The sequence below is a fragment of the Danio rerio genome, chromosome 4 (assembly GCF_052040795.2).
Source record: "Danio rerio strain M-AB ecotype USA chromosome 4, GRCz13ab, whole genome shotgun sequence".
Lineage (NCBI taxonomy): Eukaryota > Metazoa > Chordata > Actinopteri > Cypriniformes > Danionidae > Danio > Danio rerio.
In genome coordinates, this window is record NC_141024.2 from 61,268,289 (window position 1) to 61,294,520 (window position 26,232).

Sequence of the window (26,232 nt, forward strand, 5' to 3'; positions counted from 1 at the left end):
TTGGCATTTCTGTGTGAAGTTTGCATGTTCTCCCCGTGTTCGCGTGCGTTTCTTCCGGATGCTCTGGTTTTCACAAAGTCCATAGACATGCGATGTGTGTGAATGAGTGTGTATGCATGTTTCCCAGTAACGGGTTGCAGCTGGAAGGGCATCCGCTGTGTAAAGCACGTGCTGCTGGATAAGTTGGCAGTTCATTCCACTATGGCGACCCCTGATTAATAAAGGGACTAAGCTGTAAAGAAAATGAATGAATATATGCGTAATATCACACGAGTATCAGTTTCTGTATTTCTATTTGTTGTAATTGCCATTTGTTATTGCAATAAAAAATTTATAAATTTAAAAAACCAGTGCGATGTGGCTCTAGAGAACGATTGTCCCTCTATCTGTTGTTTCAATCCCCTGAGAATTTTGGTCATCTTCAGAACGCAAATGAAGACATTTTAGATAAAATTAGAGAGCTCCCTCATCTGTCATAGACAGCAAGAGGACCGAGATGCTCAAAGGGTTTGACTTTTTTTTTTCTGGAAAAGGAACCAAAAACATTGTCAAAACCTGTGACGTGACTTTAGTGGTTCAATTGTAATCGAGTTCCAAGAACATTTTGTGTTCCAGAAAATGTTGAAAATAGCAGCCATGTCCAAAGTAGGAGCTGTTGAACCATATAGTGGCTGCTTTTTGACCCTGTAGCCTATTCTCTTCATTTGCATTCAGCAGAAGAAACTTAAACAGGTTTGGCTCAAGTAGAGGATGAGTAAATTACCGAATTGTAATTTTTTACATGTGAACTACCCCTTTAATTGCTTCTGTAAGTAAGGGTAAATGAAATATTATTACTGAAGATATTGCTAAAAGAATCGCAGGAAACGTGGAACACAGATAATAAGAGACGACAATTCATATGAAACAATAAGAAACCCAATATAGGCCTATGAAGTTGTAAAAATAGAAAAGAAAATAAGGGGTCATAATTATGAGGATGAGATTTGGACTCTCATATATTAATAGTTAGTAATGTGTTGTAGAAATGCAAGTCATCATGAACTGGATTAAAAAATGTTTCTTTAAAATTGTCTTAAAATGTTTAGATTAAAAATTTTGATCAACTTTAAATACTAAAGTGTGTGTTTGTGAGAGATCTAATCTATTTAAATTTTTATTAATATTTTTTATTTATCAATCTTTTTATTTTTATTAATCTATTTTTATTTTTATTTATCTATTTTTATTTTATTTATTTCTGTGTTTTCTCTGTATTATATTTTATATCCATATTTGTTTGCACTACTGCCCTTTTTGCACTGTCTTGTTTGTACGTAGTGTCGCAATATGAATGTACAGTTATTTGTCATACCAATAAAGCACCTAAAATGTGAAATGTGAGGGAGAGAGAGAGAGCACAAATAGTATAGAGTGAAAAACAAGAAAGAAATGTGTCAATAAGTCATGACTGCAACATTAAGGGGCAAAAAAGCTAAACAAAAAAGACTTTTATTTTGGCGTGGTGTGTGACGTCATCAGGCGGCGCCGCTTCAGCGCTTTGATTCAACAGGAGAAAGGTTTGTGTTTTTAAATGTTTACGGATATAACCCGATTTAATTAAAGTTTCAGGTTTTTCCTCCGATGTTATGTACCTGCTGTTGGAAAAAATATTTTAACCCTTTATACAGCGTAGTACTATTTTATTCTCAGTAACCGAGGGCTTTTGTTTGAAACAGACAAGTGTGTCATGCGAGCTTTAAAATAGAAGTAAAGTTGGTTTGATATTCACACGTTTGTTCATTTAGAAGTCTCTATATTGTTTACCATGTTACTTTGAATATTTGATCTGAATTAGCATGCAAATGACTTGAAAACAACATTGACACTGTTTATTTGACTGTGAACAATGATAGAGGTAAAGTTGGTTTTATATTCACACATTCGTTCATTTAGCAGTCTATATATTGTTTACCATGTTACTTTGAATATTCGATTGGAATTAGCATGCAAGTGTGACTTGAAAACAGCATTAACATTGTTTATTTGACTGTGAACATGTTGTACTTTGATAGTCATTGGCTGCTATTATGATTTCCCTATTTAGAATTTGCAATGATTACTTTTCTGAAATGATATTATTAAGGGGAATGTCTGAATATCAGAATATAAAACCAACTTTACCTCTATTGAACAATGTTGTACTTTGATAGTCATTTGCTGCTATTATGATTTCACTGTTTGGAGTTTGCAATTAATACTTTTATGAAATTATATTATTAAGGGGAAAGTCTGAATGTGTGAATATAAAACCAACTTTACCTCTATAATGCCAGTAACCTGCGACCCCCACATTCATTTATTTAGCTGTCTCTGTATTGTTTACCATGTTACTGAAAATATTCTGTCAGAATTAGCATGCTTTAGAAGTATGACTTCTAAACAACATTAGCACTATCTAATTGACTGTAACCAATGCTGTACTTTGGTAATTATTAGCTGCTAATATGATTTCCATATTTAGAGTTTGCAAAGAATACTTTTAGGAAATTTTATTATTAAGGGGAATGTCTGAATACCCAAATATAAAACCGACTTTACCTCAATTATCTATAGAAGTAAAGTTGGTTTTATATTCAGATATTCAGACATTCCCCTTAATAATATCATTTCAGAAAAGTATTCATTGCAAACTCTAAATAGTGAAATCTTATTAGCAGCCAATGACTATCAAAGTACAACATTGTTCACAGTCAAATAAACAGTGCTAATGTTGTTTTCAAGTCACACTTGCATACTTATTCAGATCAAATGGTAAACAATATATAGACTGCTAAATGAACGAATGTGTGAATATAAAACCAACTTTACCTCTATGACCCCTCACTTTGAGAACCACTGTTTTAAAGAAACGTTTTACCTGATTTCTTTTTGTTAATTACTCTCATTAATAGAAACTGTTGAAGCAAGTGTTGAAGAGAAGTTATTTTGTTTCTGTTCATTGTTTTATTTATTTTAAACAGGACATTTTAATTGTTTTGTTCATTTTAAACAGGATAAAGTGTCCAAACACAGAGAAAAACTCCTGCTGAAGCGACTGATCTCCACGCTGTTATAAAGATGGCGTTTGTTAAAGAGGAGAGTGAAGATGTGAAGATTGAAGAAACATTCACAGTCAAACAGGAAGATCTGCAGGAACAAACAGGTTGGTTTTCATTCTCAAACACCAACTCAGTCATTTGATCCTCATTCAGATATATTTTAATAATAAGAATACTAAATTAAATCCATCTTACAGCCCTGAGTGTGCTGCCTAGTTCTCCTAAACGCACACAAGCACTCATTGAAAGACCGAAAAAAGTTTCTTTTGTCTCTTGTTCTCATGTCTTTTGTCTTTCTTTCATGTATTATTAGTCTCCCATTTTCTCTATCTTCTTAGGGTTATTGCTTTTCTTGTTCTTCTACTGTTTGTGTAAAGCGTCATTGAGCACTGGCACTATATAAAATAAATAAAAACAATAAATTAAAAACAAAGTTTAACTGAGCTGACGCTTATTGACCTACAGTATTCTCATAGAAGACTCAAAATTTTAAGCCTTACAAAGTCTTAAATTTACTAAAATATTGTGTTGGAGGTATTAAATCTTTTTTAAAAAACAAGTCTTCATTTTCCTTTGTTCTTGTTTTGTTACCCAGTCTGGCCACAACCCATACAATCACCAACAATCCACCTAAATAAATCTTTAAACTTTTTTATTAAAAAAGGTCATTTTAACCTTATTTATCATAATGGTTTAATTATTTTCCTTACAATAACGTTTGTTTAAACGTGCTCCATGTATTTACTGCTGGGGACATCGACATGGACAGATTGTTCTGCATAGATTTAGTTTATTGTAGTTTTTAAAACTTTTAGAACATTTGTCCATTTTTATTATTATAAAGAAAGTTTATGTTGGAATACAAGTTGAGCTGGCTTGTTTTTACACACTTTTTTTTTTTTCAAAGAAATATCTAACATATATTAAAAATATATAATATTAATTTATTATTGTATTATTTAATGTATTCACTTGTAATATTTGTTTTGATGGGGCAAATAAAAACCTTTTCGATCTGGGCCATATGAAAAGTTCTGTAGCCTTTAGCCCTTTATGAGTCTAAAATTTCATTCATAATGGTCTTAAAAATGTCTTAAGAAGTCTTACATTTAACTTGGTAAAACCCACAGAAACCCTGGTTTAAAGTATGTTAAAAAATGTGGATGCCCCTAATATTAAACATGTTAAATGAAATGGACACTAAAATAATTAATTATTATAAAACATTGTACTGTCTCAGAATATATACCATATTCTTCATGTACCAGCAGGAATCTTTTTGCTTGAAACTTTTTTTAAAGAATAAATTTTTAGATCCTAAAAACAGTGTTTTATAATTTATCTGTTTTAATTATTTTCCTTACAATAACATTTGTTTAAACGTGCTTCATGTATTTACTGCTGAGGACATCAACCTGGACAGATTGTTGTGCATAGATTTAGTTTATTATAGTTTTTTAAAACTTTTAAAACATTTGTCCATTTTTTTTATTATTATGAAGAACGTTTATGTTAGAATTAATGCTGTCAATTGATAAAAAAAATTAACTAATTAATCGCACCTTTTTAAAAAAAATTAATCGCGATTAATCGCATTTAAAATACTGAAACTTGTAATTTTGCCTACTTAAATGTAAAATTAATGTAAACGCTAGAAAAAATATTTAAATTCAAAATGTTATTGTTTAATAGAATTTTTGTTTAACTTGTAACACAGATTTCTTCATGTAAACAACATACCCACAATAAACCATCAAGATCCTGGCTTGACAGCCATATTTATTACAGAAATTAAAACACAGGCATGTTAATGACATTTAAATTTCAAAATAATTAATGCCAATAAAGAAAACATTGATTTCCATGTTGGATTCTAAGTGGACTGCAAAAAAATGCCAAAATACAGGAATTGCAGATATGGAAAATGAAAAATTATAATAATAAACTATAGAATACAAACTGTTGCGCTCATTGTAAAGTTTTATTGCTGTGAGTTGAGAACATTAATTATAGAGTAGAAACAATTTTGCTTAATTCCTTTACATTCATCCATTTGCTAAGACTAGGACTATCCCGCAAGTGCACAGAGACTCCCAAATGGCCGCAGATGAATGATAATTTCTTGCAAACTGGTTGTTAAATACATTATACACCCCTCTCGCCCCTACTCAGATACGTCGCTCACTCCACCCCTGACACCCCTCAACGGGCCTGACACAGACACACACACAGACAGACACACACAACGCGCTGCAGACGTTTTGGCCCCAACAGCCTTCCATACTGGAGCGACTCCCCTCAAATTCAACACGCATGATCACGTTCATCAAATTTGCTAAGCATCCGAAACTAAGGGTCCTAAAGTATTACTGTATTTCACAAGGATTCTGACACAACAACGCGAAGCATATGCTTTCGTTGCATTTAATGAGGAAACACGCTAAACTTGGAGGGCTCATGCTGAAAGGCAGAGTAATGTCCTGTCTTTGACAGCTCGTGACTTCACCAGACGTACTGAGTACATTTACATAAGACACCAATACTCCGATTTTAATATGATTAAGATAATACTCTTGTTAAAAATCTACCGTGTAGCCTTAAAAGGAACCTTACCTTAAAGGAACACCGAGTCACGAAATGCGGAGGATTTTCTTTCTGTTCGCCATGCGGTATCAACTTACAACGGAAGTCGAAAGTTAAAAATGAAACGCCCGAAATTGCATGAAACTCTGGATAACTTGTGATGCAACTAATTGTTTTATAATGGAACTTGCCTTCAAAAAGTGCTACCTTGGTCTTATCCACATTTATTGCATGTTGAACATACGTCCACCACAACAGGAAGTAAAAAACTGAACTGCGTTAATTTTTTTTAACACGTTAATTATTTAAAATTAATCGCATGCGTTAACGCGTTTTGACAGCGCTAGCTAGAATACAAGTAGAGCTGGCTTGTTTTTACACAATATTTAATTTTTTTTCAAAGAAATATCTAAAATATAATAAAAATATTATTAATTTATTATTGTATTATTAAATGTATTAAATTATAATATTTTTTGGCAAATAAATTTATATGCTTATATAATATGCTTTATAAATCCCTTATAAATGACAAATAAAGGCTCAGAATCAAATGAACTATAATCTTTATACTATAAACTCTACAGTGATTTTATTTTAGATCAGGTTGCAAAGATTTATTTTTTATTTGAAGTACAGTTTTATTTGTGTATCTTTAACTGAAAAGGAATGAATAATATCATTTTCCTGTTTAGAATTTAACTGAGCCTTTATTTGTCATTTATAAAGGATTTATAAACCATGAATAGTCCTCACTTTAGATTAGGTCACAAAACTCGGTGAAGTTTATTAACATACATAGTAACCATTAATATATGCCTGAATAATAAGACATATAAACGTTAATTTCAATAGTTTATTAATCATTTAATAACTCATTCTGAATGATCCAAAAAATCCTCAACTACTCTTAAATACAACTGGTTTTTAAATAATGCGATACTTAATTTAGTAATGAAAAATAAATCATTTACTAAGTATGAAAATACAATTATTAAGCACATTATATAGCTGCTTATAAGTCAAGAATAGAGCATTTGTAGCTGCAGTTATAAACTGCTTACTAACGTTTGTTAATGTAAAGTTAATGCTTAACGGATAATGAATTCACTATTTGCTAATGCTTAATAAATGATTTATAGTGTGTAGTTATTATAAAGTGTTACCAAATTGACTATAGTACAGTTAAAAATGTAATATTATTTAATATAAAATACACTTGTTACTACTTTCATCTGGGTTATATTCTAGTACATCACTTTTTTAACTGTACCTTTAGAACCTTATAATATCACCTAAAGCAGCATCACAGCAGTCTCCTTTCAGTCATTCCACCTCTTCACAGAGATTGTCAGCCTGATCTGGTGTATTAATCAACTACCGTGGCTTCTGGAACTGAACAGTAATGATGTTCCAGATGCTGGACATCCACTGCCACATGGCCTCACCAGTTAAAGACTAAATCTTCCTTCTTTGCCATGCTCTGATGCGTTAAAATTTCGCCGCTATTAGATTTTGCTGTAGAATGAAATCGTTGCTATCAGATTTCGCTATGCGGAAGAGCCTGACTGATATTCTTCCGGAAACACGTCAGCAGAGTTTGTGCAGAGCCCATTTACTATGTCATTGTAAAAGCACTAGATAAATAAAGATGAATTGAATGGAATCTTGCTTAAATGTGTACAAACAAAACAAAATATCTGATTTATTTTACATTTAATGTGCATCAAAATTAGTGTGTGTAGCCAATGAGTGTCTTCTCACTTTTCAGCTTTCAATGAGAGTTTTTAATACTCAATGAAAACTAATGATTTTTTTTTAAATTTCAGACCTAATTGAAGGGTATGTGTGGAGTAAAGAGGAGGAACATCATGTCAAAATTGAGGATAAAAGTCATTTACAGACTGATGGTATTTTGAAAAGGAAAGACAAGAATCATTTCACCTGCACTCAGTGTGGAAAGATTTTGGCAAACAAAAGCAAACTTAAGAACCACATGAGGATCCACACTGGAGAGAAACCATTCACATGCACTCAGTGTGGAAAGAGTTTTGGATTACAAAATAGTCTTACAAATCACATGAAGATCCACACTGGAACGAAACCATTTATTTGCACTCAGTGTGGGAGGAGTTTCAACCAATCATCAAACCTTAACGCCCTATTCACACGGGGCGTCAGCGTCAACGCTTCCCATTCACTTTGAATGGGTGACGTCAGGCGTTGCCGAACTGCATTGTGGATCCGTCGGCGCCGCTTCAGAAGCGTTCCTCGCTGCAGAAGTTGGGACTAGCTCAACTTTTCAAGCGCCGACGGAAGCGTCAGCCAATCAGATCGCTGTATGCAAATACACCAGCTCAGACAGTGGCCTATTGCTGGCTGAATTTCATTGGCTGACGCTTCTATGACAATCGTTTCAGCTCCAACTTCAGACACGCCCTCAGTCAAGCGTTGACGCTGAAGCCCCGTGTGAATAGGGCGTAATAATCACATGAAGATTCATACTGGAGAGAAACCATTCACATGCCCTCAGTGTGGAAAGAGTTTTGGAATACAAAGCGGTCTCAAAATTCACATGAGGATCCACACTGGAGAGAAACCATTCACATGCTCTCAGTGTGGAAAGAGTTTTGGAATACAAAGCAGTCTTAAATTTCACATGAGGATCCACACTAGAGAGAAAACATTCACATGCACTCATTGTGGGAAGGGTTTCATCCAATCATCACACCTTTATGATCACATGAAGATCCACACTGGAGAGAAACCATTCACATGTACTCAGTGTGGGAGGAGTTTCAACCAATCATCACACCTTAATAATCACATGAAGATTCATACTGGAGAGAAACCATTTACATGCCCTCAGTGTGAAAAGAGTTTTGGATTACAAGGCAGTCTTACAATTCACATGAGGATCCACACTGGAGAGAAACCGTTCACTTGCGCTCAGTGTGGGAAGAGTTTCAACCAATCATCACACCTTAATCAACACATGACGATCCACACTGGAGAGAAATCCTTCAAATGCACTCAGTGTGGGAAGAGTTTTACCTGCTCATCCTCCCTTAATCGACACATGAGGATCCACAGTGGAGAAAGACCATTTACATGCACTTAGTGTGGGAAGAGTTTTAGCATATCATCACACTTTAATCTACACATGATGAGCCACACTGGAGAGAAAACATTCACTTACACTTAAGCCACGGTAACACTTGAATTTATTCCCCATAGACTTCCATTCATACGCATGCGAATGCGTCAGACCGGAAACGCAAGTTCTTGCGTCAAGTTTCGTAGTTCACTGCCTTGCAAAGTTCAATCTTGGTGAACTCTTACCTGAGAAATCGCATCACTTGACTGTGTGAGACCAATCAAAGATCAAAACATGACCTCTCTGGACAGAAATTTTAAATATGGACCAATCGCTCACTTTGTAGCGAAATTAGCTCAGTTTATGAATATTAATGATCATTAATAACAAGTTATTATTAAACATTAATATTTCGGTTTAACCTACTGTCAATTTGGCTAAACGGATATATAACACGATTCCGCCCACTCGTTCGAGCAGACACTCAGATTATGAATATTATTTTATCAATAACAACATATTATTATTCGTCCTTAATATTCTTAATAACAGCTTGTAGCAATGGAATCAATCGTTTTAGTGACTTTTTCTGTGAGGCAAACAATACAATCCATTTGATTATAATGGGATTTATTGACTTGTCTGACATGTAACGAACAAACGCACAAACATACCATCAAACATAGAACAAACGTAAACTAAATATAGATAGGCTATATAAGGATCTATAAAACCTATAACAAACAGAAAGAAACAGAAAAGCGAGGAAATAGAGAGTTTAGATAAAAGAATGGCAAATCTACCTCAGTTCCACACAACTATTCAGGACCATTAAGATTGCAAAGAAAACACCTTTTTGATAAGGGGCACAGCTTTAATGCATAACATAATTACCTTTAGAAAGATGTTTTTTCCTCTCTTTTTGCGAGTATTCTCTCTGATGCGTTAGATGTCCTTTAGTGTCCTTTCTAGATGCACAGAGTTTGCGATGCAGGTCGGAGGATACGCGATCGCAACTTTAAACTGAGTTTTACTTTGCTGGAAAAAATAAGAAAACGTGGGCTCGGACAAGCCACGCAGCTAAAGAAAATGCCGTTTGCCCCCTCAAAAGGGGGCAGCCTCTTAGAGAGTTTTTCCGGATCGTTCTGTGCAGAGTTGTGCGCACGGCTCGGTTTTAAACTGTGGTGGCATGTCACACCCCTTTTTCGACTGACTGACCAATGGTCTCCTGGCAAAGTTTGAGAGGGAGATTTTCTTTGTCTCTGGACCGCTAATATGCAAAATAAGGGTCCGCCCTAAAGCATGCTAAGAGACATAAACTCAGAGCATTAAATAATTTAAGCCATATAGATTATGATCATGTGCTACGCATCATGTGTTGTAAAATGGCAGGAGAAACCTAACGGTATGAAACACTACAGTTTTAAGAAATCAACATGATTCCCACATTCTTAGCTGGTATAGTGTCTTAAAAAAGGCACGAGAGAGATATTTACATGTTAGAAAAGTCAGAAAAGAAATACAAAGTTTACAAACACAGAACATTTACTTTTGGGCTGATTCAGGATTTCTGAGTCCCTTTCAGCTGTGGGAGCCTTGTATGTGTGTCCCTGTGTGTCTCAGGAGGAAGCGGGGCAGGAATGTCTTTTGAAGTTTTGGCAACCATCTCTGGCTTACCTCTAAATAAGTGGTGTCACACAGGCTCAGACTTTGTGGCACAAGAGTCATAAACCCACACAGAGGAGACTTAGACCCCTTTATAAATCGATACCTAATTTTATCTACTGACTGTACGTTACATCTTGTTTAATCCTGCCTCTTTTCGCAGCGCTGAACAACAGAATTTTGCATGCTCAAACTATAGTGTGACCGCAGCTTCGGAGAGAAACTATTCATATGCACTCAGTGTGGGAAGAGTTTCAACAGATCAGCAAACTTTAATGAATACATGAAGATTCACACTGGTGTGAAAGAGTATATGTGCTTTAAGTGTGAGAAGACTTTTATTACAGTTCCAAAATTGAAACTGCACCAGACGTTTCACACTGGAGAGACCGTGTTCACAATGTGACAAGAGGTTTAATCAGTTATTACATCTGAAAAGAGAAGAGGATTCACACTGGAGAGAAACTCTACAGATCTTATCAGTGTCTACAGAGTTTCACTCATTCGGTGCAGTTTAACAAACACATGGACAAAAAGTTGCACAGAATACATGAATGCAGCAAAACATTTTCTCATGTGCACAGGATGTTTCATGTCTGAATTATGTTTGAAAAGGCTGAGTGACGATATACTGTTTTCCAACACTCCTACACTGCAGTAGGTGGGGTTGTAAATGTGTTGCGCTCCTTACGTTTACCATAAACACAGTGATGGTGGCTGAGAGAAGAACAGTTTCATAAACATTTGGCAAACAGCATCTCAGCGGCTTAAAATCTCATTGCAAGTGATTGTACAGGTACGGATACATTTGTACTCTACTCTCCAGTGTATTCATGTAGCTAGTGTTGTTTTGGATGATGTTCTCTGTCTGACTCCCTGAATGAGAAACAAATCACTGAAAAGACTCCGCACATTAAACAAGGTGGAGCTCCAGGACGGTTAGTTTGCATATACCAGGGCTTCAAGTTTAGAAAGCCAATTTAATTGTCCTGTGTTGCAGCTTTTATTAGTAAATTTTCTTTACTTTTAGGTTCAAGATTCTTTTTAGTTTACTACATTTACTTTTTTGAGTAGAATACAAACTTGATGAATATTTTATGATTTAGGCAGAGTGACAGGTATTAAGTGTTACAATATTAATACACTGATGATCCCAAAGTAAATCCCAGGTAAATACTGATTGGATGCCTGCATTACTCATCAATGGGTATATAAAAGTTGTTGTGTTAGCTACCCCAGGACGCTGTGGCTACTCAGGAGTCCTTATGTAAAGACCTGCTATCTCATTGACTCTTTAACTTTAAGGTTTTGTTTTGCATTACTTATATCATGTAGTTAACATGTTGTTGTGATTATATCCTAAGTTCTTTATCTTCATTAATATCCCTAGACATTTGTTGGTTGCTTGTATTAATTGTTCTATGAGTTATATTCTATAATAAATAATTTGCATTCAGGCTATTTTGTTGGCTCATCTCTCTCGTATGTTGCGGCATGTACTTGATATACTGAAGTAGAGAAGTAACTTTAGAAAGAAAGTAAAATGGTGGGTCTTTCTCTCGAACTATGGGCCAGTAAAAATACGTTCGGTCTTTGGAACGACTGCTGGCAAACGCTTGGATGCACTCACCGGGGGGTGTTGATTAAACCCAGGCCCAAACCCACCAAGCCATGCCCGAAAAGAGACCACCTTGCCTGGCTTACCTGTTGGGACGTCCTGCGCCTGGAGGTGCGTGCCCGAAGCCAATTGTCTCTGACCTGCCGTCGTGGTTTCGGCGAAGAAAAAGGGACTGTTTATTTTTGGCTTTTGCGGTTGAACGAACCAGGGGTCTATGTGCAGGCTAGCAGCCCCCCCGGGCAAGGTTGGTGTGCGCTATGACCCTGGTGCAGGCGGGGATCCAGGGTCCAGAGGCATCAAACGCTCCCCCAGGCAGGAGTGCCCGAGCCCGGGCAAGGCAGGTGCGTGCTATGACTCTGGTGCAGGCAGGGATTCAGGGTCCAGAGGCATCAAACGCTGCCCCAGGTAGGAGTGCCCAAGCCCGGACAAAGCAAGTGCGAGCTATGATCCTGGTGCAGGCGGGGATCCAGGATCCAGAGGCATCAAATGCTGCCCCAGGTAGGAGTGCCCGAGCCCGGGCAAGGCAGGTGCGCGATATGTAGGGTTGGGTACCGAAACTCGGCACCGGTACCTTTGGAACCGGTATGCACCGGATCAAATCAGCATATAAATTTCGGTCCCTAACTTCGGTGCTGCAGCAAGAATGTAAAGCAGGTCGCACACCGGAAGCGCCACTCGGCAACGTGCAGCGCCATGCATTTTACAATCCACAAGTCAACAGCTCAAAAACACACACAATATAGCCCACAGTCAGCGCAAACCTCTCATCTGGGTCTGTAATCTTCACCAGAACATGTAAGCTCTTTTAGAGTCATTTTGTCATTCCCAGTTCATAATAGTCCAAAAGGCGAAGATAATCATGGCAGTTTGTTCATGATTCAGGTTGCTAAAACAATTTCGCTCCTGTGTTTAACCGGGCTTCTCTTTTTTCCACGTTTCACTCTCGCGCTTGTCCTTTTTTTTCTGAATGGATCAGATGACGGGGACACTTCAATAATCACACACACGTTCGTTATATCAAATATAGACGCAGACGCGAGCTCCCATAAGAAAGCGAATACCGCTCACACTTTTAGACGGGCTCGTAAAACAACAACAGGACACGGCAGATTTTTCTTCTTGGCTGTGTGTCTGTTCGTGGAGACGACGACAAGGTTTGCTTGAGGCAGGGTCATCCCATTATTATATGCATATAGTATTTTCATGTAACGTCTCGGCTTTGTATTTAAAAAAACATGGCAGTTCCTTGGTTTATGTTCTGTGTAGCTCCACAAGCTCATGACATATCTCTGTAACCAATCAGCATTCAGCTGCACGTGTAGCTATACCTTTTTGTACCCTTTCTCCCGTTTGGTACCCTTTCGAAAGGCTGTCGAAAAAGTGGTACGGTATGGTTTGGTTCGGTACGCTTTTTGACAGCCATAAAAAGAACGTATAAAAAAAAAGGCCATAAAAGCGTACCAAACCGTACCGTACCACTTAGTGGAATCAGGCCAGTAGTGTCCTCGCTGCTGTTCTGCTTTCGTAAAATTGGGCAGATAAGGGCCCATGGCATAGAGCCCTGCAGGTTAGCGTGGATGAAGTGTCTAAGCTGCTGGATTTAAGCTCTAATCACTTTGGGGGTGTGGGTACGAATTCCACCACTGCCAGATGTGGTTTTAAACACGGCTAAACTGCTTGAGTGTGTGCGCGTTCTCAGTGAACACCGGAAATGAGAGAGTACACTTAAGTTGGCAGCTAGTCAGAATAATGTGTTCTTTGAAACTCACGGCAGACTTGTTGTGACAGCAACACATTCCCAAGCTCGAATCTGCTAAGGAGCAAGTGTCTTTCCCACGATTAGATTGCAGCATCTTAACCAAGTCTGCACTGGAAGTCTCTCTCTGCCATTGCTCCTTTTAGCAAGAGCACCCCGTTAAAACAGGAACAGTAATAATTCACAATTAGAGGAGTAATTCTGTATAACTGGACCCGCAACTTCTGCAAGGGCTCATCTGGGATTTGAACCCAGGACCTCTCGCACCCTGAGCCACTGCGAAACAGCAACTTTACACGGCAACACTATCTGCTGATGAATGGGTGGCTGTTAGGGCACAATGGATATCCATTAAATCATGGCTGATTACTCCATATATCATGCCTACAACAGTGAGCGAAGTGTTTATTAATCGAAAACGCATGTTAGCATTTGTCATATTAAAAATGCACTTCAGGGATTTGGACAAGTCAGGGGGAACATTACCGTAGAGCCCTCAGAAGGTCAGAGCATTCTTTGTGACATGTTGTGTGTTGCATAACATCGCCATATGTCATGGATGTCTTTGACATAAATGAGGAAAGTTTACAGGACTTTAGAATGTGTGAAGCTGAATTGCATGGGCCGAAGCCAATTAATCCAAATACTCAAGAAGCAGCACGGGGGAGGAGAGATCAGCTGGCAGAAGAGCTGCTTCACCTGCAGCCTGGTAAGTAAGCTGAATTGTTTTACATTATATCAGTGCAAATATTGCATTTGACTTTGAACCTCTGAATATGATGGCAACTCTTTTTTAAAACTTCTTTCTTAAAACACACACAGTGTTGTCCCATGTGCTAAAATGCTTCTGCTCTCGAAATTTAAAGAGCATTTTCCTGCTGTAAAAGCAAAGCATTTTAGTGCTTTTTTGGGGGGGAAATTAGTAAAGAATAAACAAAAAAATACTGTTTATTCTTATATTTATTTGTTTTTATTTAGATTGCAGTGATGTAGTCTACATATTTACATATTTTCAGCAGATAAACAAATGCTGATTAATCACAAATACTTTCTGTGTGTGTATCCATCTAATTATCTTTTATATTACAATCTTAAATGTTTGGCCTTCTTCCTCCTCCTGTTTGCAGTCGTGAAGCTCCATGGCAGGATGGGCAACGGGAGTGTCCAGGAGCAGCAGAACTCAGTGTGGCTGATCTGATGGAAAGAAAAGGTCTGGTGGATGAAGGAGATGTTTCAGAAGTTGCAGGTATTATGCGCTGAACTGCCTTAGTGAGACTTACCACACTATCGGCAATGCGTTCAAATGGCAGCAGCATCATCTCCAAGTGGCTTAAATGAGTGTTCAAGCACCGTAAACTGCTGGAGTGCTAGGAATGGGTGGTTCTCCTGGTTGATATTTCTACGTCAAGCTCTGGGTCTCGTCTCTCCTCTCAACCTTGATGGTTGTTCCATGTTCTCTTCTCCGCACTTCATAACTACATCCTGCTCCCGCCTACATCCTGCTCCCGGTGTTGATAAAGTCTGCTTCTTTCTATCACAGCTTGGCTTGTGATAGTCCTCAACTGAGCAGCCCAATAACAGTACTTAAAATTGGGAAGGTTCAGCCCCCCTTATCTTTATTTGACATTAGTATTTTAAGTCTTATTCTTGATCTTTTATTTTGCCAAATGAATTTTGAAATCAATTTTTCTAATTTAATAAATGCTGAGACCGGGACCCAAACAGGAAGGGATTGAAATAGAAAGAGGAGTCTTGTCAGTATGTTCATTTTCACTGTTTCTATTCTACCAAACATAAATAGAGGTAGTTTTATCTAACTACGTTTTATAATTTCAAAAAGCCGTGTGTAATTTGCTGTGTATAAACGTGATGCTTTAAGCATAAGGATGACCCCATGGTATCTAAAACTCTTATAGACCATTGAAAAGATATATCTTTGTCTAGTTGTGATGGCCAGTGTACTGATAAGATTTTCAATGAAGAATAACACGTCATCTGCGTATAATGATATTTTGTGACATTTTCCTCCTTTGTCTTTTATCACTGTATTCTATTACTCCTTATTAGTTGCGCTAGTGGTTCAATACTAAGTGCAAATAATATTGGGGACATTGCATCTCCCTGACATGTTCCCCTACCTAGATTAAAACATTTTGAACAGTGACCATTAACTCGAACTCTTGATTTAGGATTTTTATAAAAAAAAAAAAACATTACTCAATTAACAAAAGTGTCATTAAATCCCATGTAATTTAGAATCTGCTCCAAAAACACCCAGTCCACCCTATCAAGTGCTTTTTCAGCATCTAAGCTCAAAAGCATTGAGGGTGTTTTGCTCTTTTCCAATCTGCTGTAAATTGAATGTTTTTCTTATATAATTTATTGCATGTCTTTCATTGTTAAATCCGGTCTGATCTAGTTTAATTAAGTTTTTAATATGTTTTTGAATTGTAATTGCTAATATTGAAGTTAAAATTTTCATATCTTGACATAGTAAGCCTATTGGTCTGTATGCCATACATTGTGTAGGGTCCTTGCCACTTTAATGAAGTACTGTAATGATCGCGTCAGACCATGAATGGGGTGGATCTTCATTCTGCTATACATAAATATATACCTTGCATAGATTTCTTGCCAATTCATTTGCAAATGCCTCATAAAATTCCCCGGGTAGTCCGTCTACCCCTGGTGACTTATTATTTTTCACATTTATTATAGTTTCTCTTATTTCTTATTCTGTAATAGGGGATTTCATTTCCTTTCCCTCTGCTTCTGTTAATTTATTTAAATCAATTGTTCGCAAAAAATCTTTAACTCTTTCTTTCTTATTTACAAGATTCTGACCCTCATATAATTCTTTGTAGTAATCTCCGAATGCATTTATTATGTTCTTTGGTTGAGTTAGCATTATTGATGTGTCTGGGTGTTTGATTTTTGGAACAGCTCTGTTTTCTTGAGATGTAACTGAAAAGCTAAAAGCCTGCTTGCTTTATTACTCATCTCAGAGTATTTTCTGCTTACAAATCTAAGTGCCCCCTCTGCTTTATATTTACGTCATCCAATTTCTTTCTTTACGGTTTTAAGCATTCCAAAATTTGAATTTTACCTGTTTGTTTATGGTATTCTCGATGTTATTTCTATTATTTTACCTCTTATTACTGCTTTGGCCTCTTCCTACAAAATAGAAGGAGTAACCAACCCATTATCATTAATATCAAAATATTCAATTAACTGTTCTCTTACTTCTTCTTTGGCCTTACAATAATTTAGCACTGACACGTTTAATCTCCAGTATTTAAACTGTTTACCTTGTCCAATTTTAAGTTTTAACCTAATTGGCACATGATCAGATATAGTTATATCTATTTGGCATTCTTTGACATTATGTAAATCTGTTCTAGAAGTACAAAATAGGTCTATTGTGGAGTAACTGCCATGCACATGTGACAAAAAAGTAAAGTCCTTCTCTTTGGGGTGTAGGTGTCTCCACACATCTACTAATCCTATTTCTCTAATTATTCCTAAAAGAACTTTTACTTTTTTGCCTGTGGTCCCCTTTCCGCTGGTAGCCTATCTATTTTACTATCTAGTACACAATTAAAGTCTCCACTTATTAAATTTATTCCCTCACCTTTCTGTACTAATAGAGAGAAAACATTCTTGAAAAACTGTGTATGGTCTTCATTGGGTGCATGAAGGTTTAGAATAGTATTTTTTTTTGCCTGCAATTGCTCCAACTACCATATATCTTGACATATCTTCCTTCTTTGTCATTGTACATTTGCTCCAAATTAAAGAAGACTGACTTGGCAAACATGATTGCTACACCTCTCTTCTTCCCTTTAGAAAATGAGGCATTATAAACCTGGTCCACCCACTCTCTTCTAAGTTTTAAATGCTTCACATCTGATAGGTGTGTCTCTTGAAGAAGTGCGATAGAACATCGCATTTTTTTAAGCTGATTAAATATTTTCTTTCTTTTAATTGGGCTGCTCAGACCTTTCACATTATTACTAACACAAACTACATCCTCCATTCAATTTGTCATAACACTTATAAATGTTATGTATCCATTAAGTTCCAATAAAAAGAAACAAAAATAATAAAGAAAATAAAAGTAAAAGGGAGAAAAAAAGAATAAAATAAATGGGTAAATTCTTTGGCAGTCAATGGGCAGTAATTCACTTGAACAAAAACGAGAACATAAACTATATACATGAACAAGGCTTCCACACATCCATTCGGCCCAGTTTTCTCCCATAGGCCAAATGACCCTCTGGGGTATCAAAAGTGTACTGAGTGCTTGCAGCCATTCTGTTTTGAAACATGACTGCCTCCAGGAGTCTGTAAAGTCACAGCAAAAACATCCGTCTGTTTCAAATAAAGTCAATTATCCCGATAATAAAGGTAGAAAACATTTGACACGTGTATCTTCACAAAACAAAAAACAAACCAAAAATAAATAAAAAAAATAAACATTTTCTTCCATGTTTCAACCAGAGTTTACTCACATTCTGGAGAGAAATATCCTTTTTAATATCTATATTGTCTACATATTTTCAACTCTTCAGTCCTTCTGCAGAAACGCTTTGAGATCCGCATCCGTCAGTGATGCTGTGTCCATCCCACGTCCACCTTTCCCTTGCACTGACCATCTTGTTTTCAGTATTTCTCTCGCTTGTCTGTCTCGTTCATTCACTCGGACTTTAATTTCCAGCTCACATAGTTGCAGAGCAGCAGCTACCAGTGTAGAGAACGTCTTTACTCCCGTCTCTAGTTAGATCCTTATCTGTGCTGGATAGACACACTGCGCCCGCACATTCTATGTCCTGAGCTGTTTCATAACGTCTCGCACCTGTGCTCTTTTCTTCTGTTACTCTGGCGAGTAGTCATTGTCAAAGTAGATCCATTTGCATTGTACATTACCTTTTTCTGTGACAAGGCTTGTCGTAGGATTGCATCTTTAACAGCAAAGTCCAAGAATCTCACTATTATTGATCTAGGGGGTGCGGCGGGATCTTTGGGTTTTGCTGCAAGGGCTCTATATGCTCTTTCAATCTCTATGTCCAATTCTTGAGGCAGTTGTAGAACAGTGGTAAGCAAACTTACCACAAATTCCACTGTGATTTCTCCTTCGCAGCCCTTGGGTACTTGTTATATTCTCAAATTATTTTGGCGAAGTCTATTTTGTAAGTCTTTGCATCTTTCTGTGAGATCCGCCTCTTGTTCCAGCAGGTGTCGCAGCGCCGTTTCATGCCTCATCCCGATCTCCTCAGCAACTCCGATACGTTCCTTGGTCTCTTCAATTCACTCTTCTAACCGTTTATTTTGCATTTCAGGTCCTGAACTGAAGTCTTCAATTTTGTCAGTGATGTTTGTGTTTGTTTATGCCCGTCTTGATTTTCTCTTCTCAACAATTTCAGTTCGTCCATCACTTAAGAAAGTTAAGGTGCACGTAGGTTAACATTAGCTTTAGCTTGTACAGCATGGCTAAGTGATCATTTTCTGTCTTCTCTTTTTATTTTCATTTTTAGATGTACTCATATCTCGTTGACGTACTCATTCTGAAAACTCTTCTTATATTAGAACTATTTACTTGACTCGAGATTTATTTAAAAAATAAGACAGGGCTTAACTATTAAGCATGTGCCATCTCTATTGCACCACCGAAAGTCTCCGACTGTTGCTATTTTAACAAGGAAGATGACGTAGTCACCAGGATTCAAACCTGCATGGGGAAACACCAATTGATTTCTAGTCCTTCGCCTTAACCACTCAACCACAACTACAAAACTGCCTGTACTGCCATGCATATGCCTAGTACACGTATTGTGCATCCAGATGAAACTTTCATCAAGCGATAGCTCAAGGGCAAAAGCTGTGGCTCCACAAAATGAGCCTTACACGCCCGAACAGTGACTTGAACCCTGGACCCTCAGATTAGAAGTCTGATGCTCTACCGACTGAGCTATCCAGGCTCTACAACAATAATTTACAAGTAGGCAAGCTTTAGGGTTGTGGTCGGCGCAGACCTTTACAGAACTCTAAAGTTTACCGTGAGATGGGGTTTTTAAGCTTATGGTTGGTGTGGATGTTGCTAAAACACGACAGGTTACTTTAAGGTTGGGTTTATGGTTGTTGTAGATGTAGACATCAGTACAACACAATAGTTTAGACTCCATGTCATGTAGGAGACATTAAATAGATCAATGATAACTGCAGAAGGTCTTTCTGCTGATGTGGCAATGAATGGACACTCAACAATTGAAAAGATTCCTTCCATGCCTTAGAAGCATGACTTGATCAGTACTTATCTACACAGGGTGCTGGCATCAAAGATCCTGTTTCTCATATCGAATCCCTAGTCTTCCACACTTTAGGAAACGTAAACATTCAGGACGTGCCATTAGCACAGCCTGCACTAAAAGGTGGCTGGAGATAATGGATGGCAACACAGAGTGCAACGCTAAAGCCACCTTGAAAAACCTGCCAAGACCCGGATTCGAACCGCGGTTGCTGCGGCCACAACGCAGAATACTAACCACTATACGATCACGGCAAGCTACTGGACAGCCGATGTGGCCCTTGTGTGGTATGTTCCTCCCTGTGATATGCCCCTTTCTGTTCATTGAGAACGCTGTTGTTTTTCTCCTCCTACCAGCACAACGCTTTTCCCAAGAAACAATGGAAATGCAAACAATTGATGACTGCTGCAATTTTAAAAAGGGAGAGGACGTAGTCGGCAGGATTTAAACCTGCGCAGGGAGACCCCGATGGATTTTAAGTCCATCACCTTAACCACTCGGCCACGACTACAAGACTGTCTGAACTGCCATGTCTTCATGCCTAGTACACGTATTGTGCATCCAGATGAAACTTTCAGCAAGTGATAGCTCAAGGGCAAAAGCTGTGGCTCCACAAAATGAGCCTTACACGCCCGAACATGGACTTGAACCCTGGACCCTCAGATTAAAAGTCTGATGCTCCACCGACTGAGCTATCCAGGCTCTACAACAGCAATTAACAAGTAGGCAAGGTTTAGGGTTGTGGTCGGCGCAGACCTTTACAGAACTCTAAAGTTTACCGTGAGATGGGGTTTTAAGCTTATGGTTGGTGTGGATGTTGCTAAAACACAACAGATTACTTTAAGGTTGGGTTTATGGTTGTTGTAGATGTTGCAGGCTCCAGCCTGTTCTAAAAGGTGGCTTGAGATTACGGATGGCAACACAGAGTGCAACGCCAAAGCCACCTTGAAAAACCTGCCGTGACCCGGATACGAACCGGGGTTGCTGCGGCCACAATGCAGAGTACTAACCACTATACGATCACAGCAAGGTACGGGACAGCCGTCGTGACCCTTGTGTGGTATGTTCATCCCTGTGATATGCCCCTTTCTGTTCAGTGAGAACACGCTGTTGTTTTTCTCCTCCTACCAGCACAACGCTTTTCCCAAGAAACAATGGAAATGCAAACAATTGATGACTGCTGCAATTTTAAAAAGGAACAGGATGTGGGTATAGTTGGCAGGACTTGAACCTGCGGGAGAATACCCCAACGGATTTCTAGTCGATCGCCTTAACCACTCAGGCATGACTACAAGACTGCCTGTTCTCCCATGGCCTCATGCCTAGTACACGTGTTGTGCATTCAGATGAAACTTTCAGCAAGCGATAGCTCAACGGCAAAAGCTGTGGCTCCACAAAGAGTCTCTCATGCCCGAACACGGACTTGAACCCTGGACCCTCTACCGACTCCGCTAAAGCTGGGGAACAATAGTCTGTTTTGGAAGGGGAAGAAAAAAGCACAAGAAAAATAAGAAAATTTGAGAAATTGAGAAAGAAAGAAGCGAAATTAAGGTTATATTTTGTATTTTTTCCCCACCAGAAACTACTCAATGCATATATAACAGTACTGGTTCAAGAAATATGTCCATAAATAACACTTTGGGTAGATTACAAGGTTCAATCCCCGACTGGAGCAGGTATCTAACCAGGTTTAGTAATGGGTCGATCATGAACATTTCGTTCATTTTAAACGAATCTTCAATATGATTTGGGAACTACAAGTCCTCTCAGGGAGTGATTTGTTAATTTGCGCGTGCGTACATTTGTGCAGGTGGTATCGTTATTTCAAGTTTTCATCACATTTCGTGTCGTTCATCGCGGAAAGGCAGAAACCAATCATATGTGTTTAGAGCCGAAAAAGATTTGATCCGTTCACCTCTCGAGTCCTCTATTGGGTCTGAGTCACTCGTTCATTACGGGCCAATCATACGCGTTTAGAGCAGGAAAAATATTTGATCCGTTCATCTCTCGAGTCCTCTATCGGGTCTGAGCCATTCGTTCCTCACGGGCCAATAATACGCGTTTAGAGCCGAAAAAAAGAATTGATCTGTTCATCTCTCGAGTCCTCTATCGGGTTTGAGTCATTCGTTCCTCATGGGCCAATCATACGCATTTAGAGCCGGAAAAAGAATTGATCCGTTCACCTCATGAGTCAGGTCTGAATTTGGAGAAAAGCTCAGCCACTGCACTTGACACCACCAACACTGGTTTGAAGTGCAGCTCAGGTTAAATACTCTCTCTCCTCTCTAGAAAGATCCAATGATTGCTACCAGGTGGACACAGTTACCTGCAGGGAGAGAGAGAGAAAAAACACAATGCTCATTGTCCACCAAAAGATATGTCTCAGGACGCAAGCCCTGGGATAACCGCTATCACCCTCCTGGAGCATATACAGGCAAGAAATCCATTAATTAGTTGTTATGGAAGTTATTCATTACGCTTTTAATGTACTACACAAAATGGTAATCTAAATGTTTATTTTATCATTAGTTTTATTTAATATATTTTTTTTATTGTTTTATTTTTTTAAGGTGAATTGCTGGGAATGGAGCACCTTTACAGCCAGACCGGCAAAACCCTGACTCCGGTGCTCCAGAACCCAGAGGAGGAAGACAGGCTGGTGGAGGAAGTACATGACGAGGATCTACAAGATGATGGGTTTGAGGAGGAGATCATGGAGGACATCACAGTTCCAGTGCTGTATGAGGATGACCCCTGCTGTGATCTCAGAAACAGCCCCTCATCTTCGCCTCTGCCTCAGTCCCCAGCATCACTGGCTGAGCCGTCCACATCAGCTGGTGGAGAAGGACAGCTTCCTAGCCCAGCCCCCTCAGTGCCGTTAGAGCCATCCAAGTCTGGAGACAGTCTCTCTGTTGAGGCTCAGGTAAGATATATTAGGAACTTAATTTTATTTAGTCTTTTTTTATTCCACATATACTAAATTTATTCTGTATTTACCAGGGAGTTGTCATTGGACCTGATGGCATTGCTGGGTGGGACAAGGTCCAGGATCTGGCTGCTTATTTGGTAGGTCTTCGTGTGGCTCCTTACCTCACTGACCTGCAGGTGACAGAGGCCATCCAGCTGTGGACAGCTCTCCTGGATGTTGATAAACAGCGCATCAACTACCAGCCTCGACATCAGCCTCAGCTGACACATGGGCGCTTTAAGGCACCGAATCGCTCCGGAGTCACTCCAGGTGTGGAGAGCGTCAAGCGCTGTCTGATTGGACATCCTGGGGGTCCAGCACAGTGGCCTAGCACCAGCCGCTTGGTTGAGGCCATTTGTACAAAGCTGTGTGCCGTACACAAGTCCACTTCCAAGAAGGCTGGTGTTCGCACGCCCAGGTGGTCAAAAATACTGACCGATTACCACCACATCCGGGATCTGGTGCTTGGCAGTCGCAGGCTGATGGATAAAACAGTGATCCAGCTTTTTGAGCTAAACCAGAAGACGCTTATTCAGTGGTAACCAAAGCACATTATTTTCTTTAAATTACCTGAATACTTCTAAATTAATATATATGAATAATACATATCATTTATAATCAGGTTTCAACGGAGGCAAAAGGATCAGGAAATGAGTGTACTCACTCAGGGACTGACTCCACTTGATCCAATTGCTGTGGCAGATACGCAGCTTCCTTTGCCGAGGGAAAAATTGGACGAGGCACCATCAACATCAGGCCCCAAACACCAGTTTGTCTTTCCTCCAAATAAAAAAGGACAGGCACCTCTTCTTCGACCTGGTCGAAAGTCTGCTTCTGCAACCACCACAGTTTGCTCCTTCCTGCCGGATGCCACCACGGTGTGCTCCTTTCCACCGGCCCCCATGACGGAATGCCCCATCGCGCCAACCCCCACCACAGTCTGCCACATTGCACCGGCCCCTACCATGGTGTGCCTTGTCACACCGACCTTCACCCCAGTGCGCCCCACCTCGCCAGCCTCCACCACAGTGTTCCCCATCATACCAGCCTCCACCACAGTGCGCCCTATTGCGCCGGCCCCCACCACGGTGCGCCCCATTGTGTCTGCCCCCACCACGGTGTGCTCCTTTCCACCGACCCCCAGCACGGTGTGCCCCATTGCACCACCCCCCACAGCACCAGGTGTTGTGCAGCCCATTTCAGGACCTGGATCATTGTTTGGCACACTTGTTTTTAACCCAGACATGAGTGTGTCAATGGTGATTCCATCATTTGATGCACCAACATCCAGTGCAGTCCCAGCTTCACCTGCACCTGCTGTTCCTCTACCTGCACCTGCTCCACCTGCACCTGCTGTTCCTCCACCTGCACCTGCTGTTCCTCCACCTGCACCTGCACCTGCACGGGAACAGGAGAAGGAAAGTAGAGTCCACAAAAGGAAGTATGTGCGTGCAGTTACTTTTAATGTTTGCAGCAAATGTGGGCAACCAAAGACTAAGGAGGTTGGCCATAGCCGATTTGGTAATGCCACATTTTGCCTGCAAATTTCAAATGGCAAATCCTTAGAGAACTGGTTGGCAGAACAGCGCCAGCAAAATAAAGGACAAACTCCAGCTTCAGAATAAAGGACAAATTGCTGTATATATTTTTGTAAATGTTACATGGGTGCTCTCTCTCTCTCTCATTTTATTTAATTATTGTGTGTTAATATTTAGCATTTTAAAGTGGCACTTATAGGCCCACTCTTATTTTGTCTTGTGTGTACTTATTTAATATTTGTGTGTATTTTATGTAAAAATATATTTATATTTCTTTAAAAAATAACATTTTATACATTGCTTAAATACTATATTTTATATATTATGTGCCCCCACTCTTGCGTTTTATTTATTTATATTATTGTTTAATATATTGTGTATATAAAAATAAATATATATATATAAAGAGTTGTTTTTATATAATGTGTGTAATAAATAAATATATTTATAAATAGTATTGTTTTAATATATTATATGTGCATAATAAATAAATATATATTGTATTGTTTTTATTTATTGTATATTATATAGTTTATATATTAAGATATGTTTTTTATTTTGTTTTTTACATTTTTTAAATTGTTTTGCGATTTTAATATTTGTATTCATTTTAATAAACCATTTTGCATATTACTTGTTTTTGTGTGCATTCATTTAAAGTTATTACATAAAGAAATATAACATATATTAATATATACATATATATTATATATATATATATATATATATATATAGTATAGTATATATTTATATATTAATACATAAATATATATAATATACTTATATATACATAAACATGCATACATATGTTTAAGTGAAACATTTTCATTCATTTTTAATTAACGTAATATGCTTTTTAAGAACAATATCCACATAATAATAGTAATATCAATATAATTGCCTGTGTTACGTCAATAAAATTTCAATAAGAGCGCAGCTGATTGGCTCCGCTGAAACCGACACTGATTGGATATTGTGTTACACAGATTGTGTGTTCGAATCCAGCACGCAAAAAATGACATTTAGAGGGACATGCAATATGCAACCAAAATACCACATTATGCACAGTCACAAAGCCACGAACACTACTGCAAGCGAAATTTGTCGCATTTTTCCATTTTTTTGCGGCTTGTTCGCTTGCGAGTGAGCGAGATGATTGGACCCCTTCCTATGCTAAGCGAGCGCTCTACCATTTGAGCTAATTCCCCTTGGAAAAATTAAAATCGGTAGTTTTTGGTGTGGTCAAAAATAAAAAATAAAAGATCACATCTGCTCTGTGGTGGCCTCTTTGCCCTGCCCGCCGTTTAGTCGTCAAATTGCCTGGAATAGCGCGCTTTTCTTTTGAAGGCCCTACCTATTCCTGCTCCAGTAAACGTGTGAGGAGCCCTGCATGCCGAATGACTCAGAATGACTCAGTTACTCAGAAATCAATGCACATTGGCACCACCTTGGATTGACATTCTGCTACTTTCCTGCAAGGCTGTTTTTTTTTTAATTCATTCCCTACAGCTCTGACAGCACCACACAACAAGCTTGAGGTTCCATGGTGTAATGGTGACCACTCTGGACTCTGAATCCAGCGATCTGAGTTCAAATTTCAGTGGGACCTGTTATTTTGCCAG

At 38.5% G+C, this 26,232-nt stretch overlaps 1 protein-coding gene, 2 non-coding genes and 1 pseudogene across 4 annotated transcripts in view; 1 reads left to right on the plus strand and 3 right to left on the minus strand.

The window, feature by feature from the left end:
* The window catches only part of znf1040 (zinc finger protein 1040), a 175,470-nt gene that overhangs the window by 65,886 nt on the left and 83,352 nt on the right, over nucleotides 1–26,232 (minus strand). The gene's annotated exons all lie outside the window — the stretch shown is intronic.
* LOC137491064 (uncharacterized) lies at nucleotides 1,504–16,777 on the plus strand (annotated as a pseudogene). Its single transcript, XR_015484380.2, has 4 exons — nucleotides 1,504–1,559; nucleotides 3,035–3,184; nucleotides 7,493–14,508; nucleotides 14,927–16,777. The product of XR_015484380.2 is annotated as an uncharacterized LOC137491064, transcript variant X1 (transcript).
* Nucleotides 19,705–19,777, minus strand: trnar-ucu (transfer RNA arginine (anticodon UCU)). Its single transcript has one exon. It is a non-coding gene; the product is annotated as a tRNA-Arg (tRNA).
* trnal-uaa (transfer RNA leucine (anticodon UAA)) lies at nucleotides 20,534–20,615 on the minus strand. The gene has a single exon. It is a non-coding gene; the product is annotated as a tRNA-Leu (tRNA).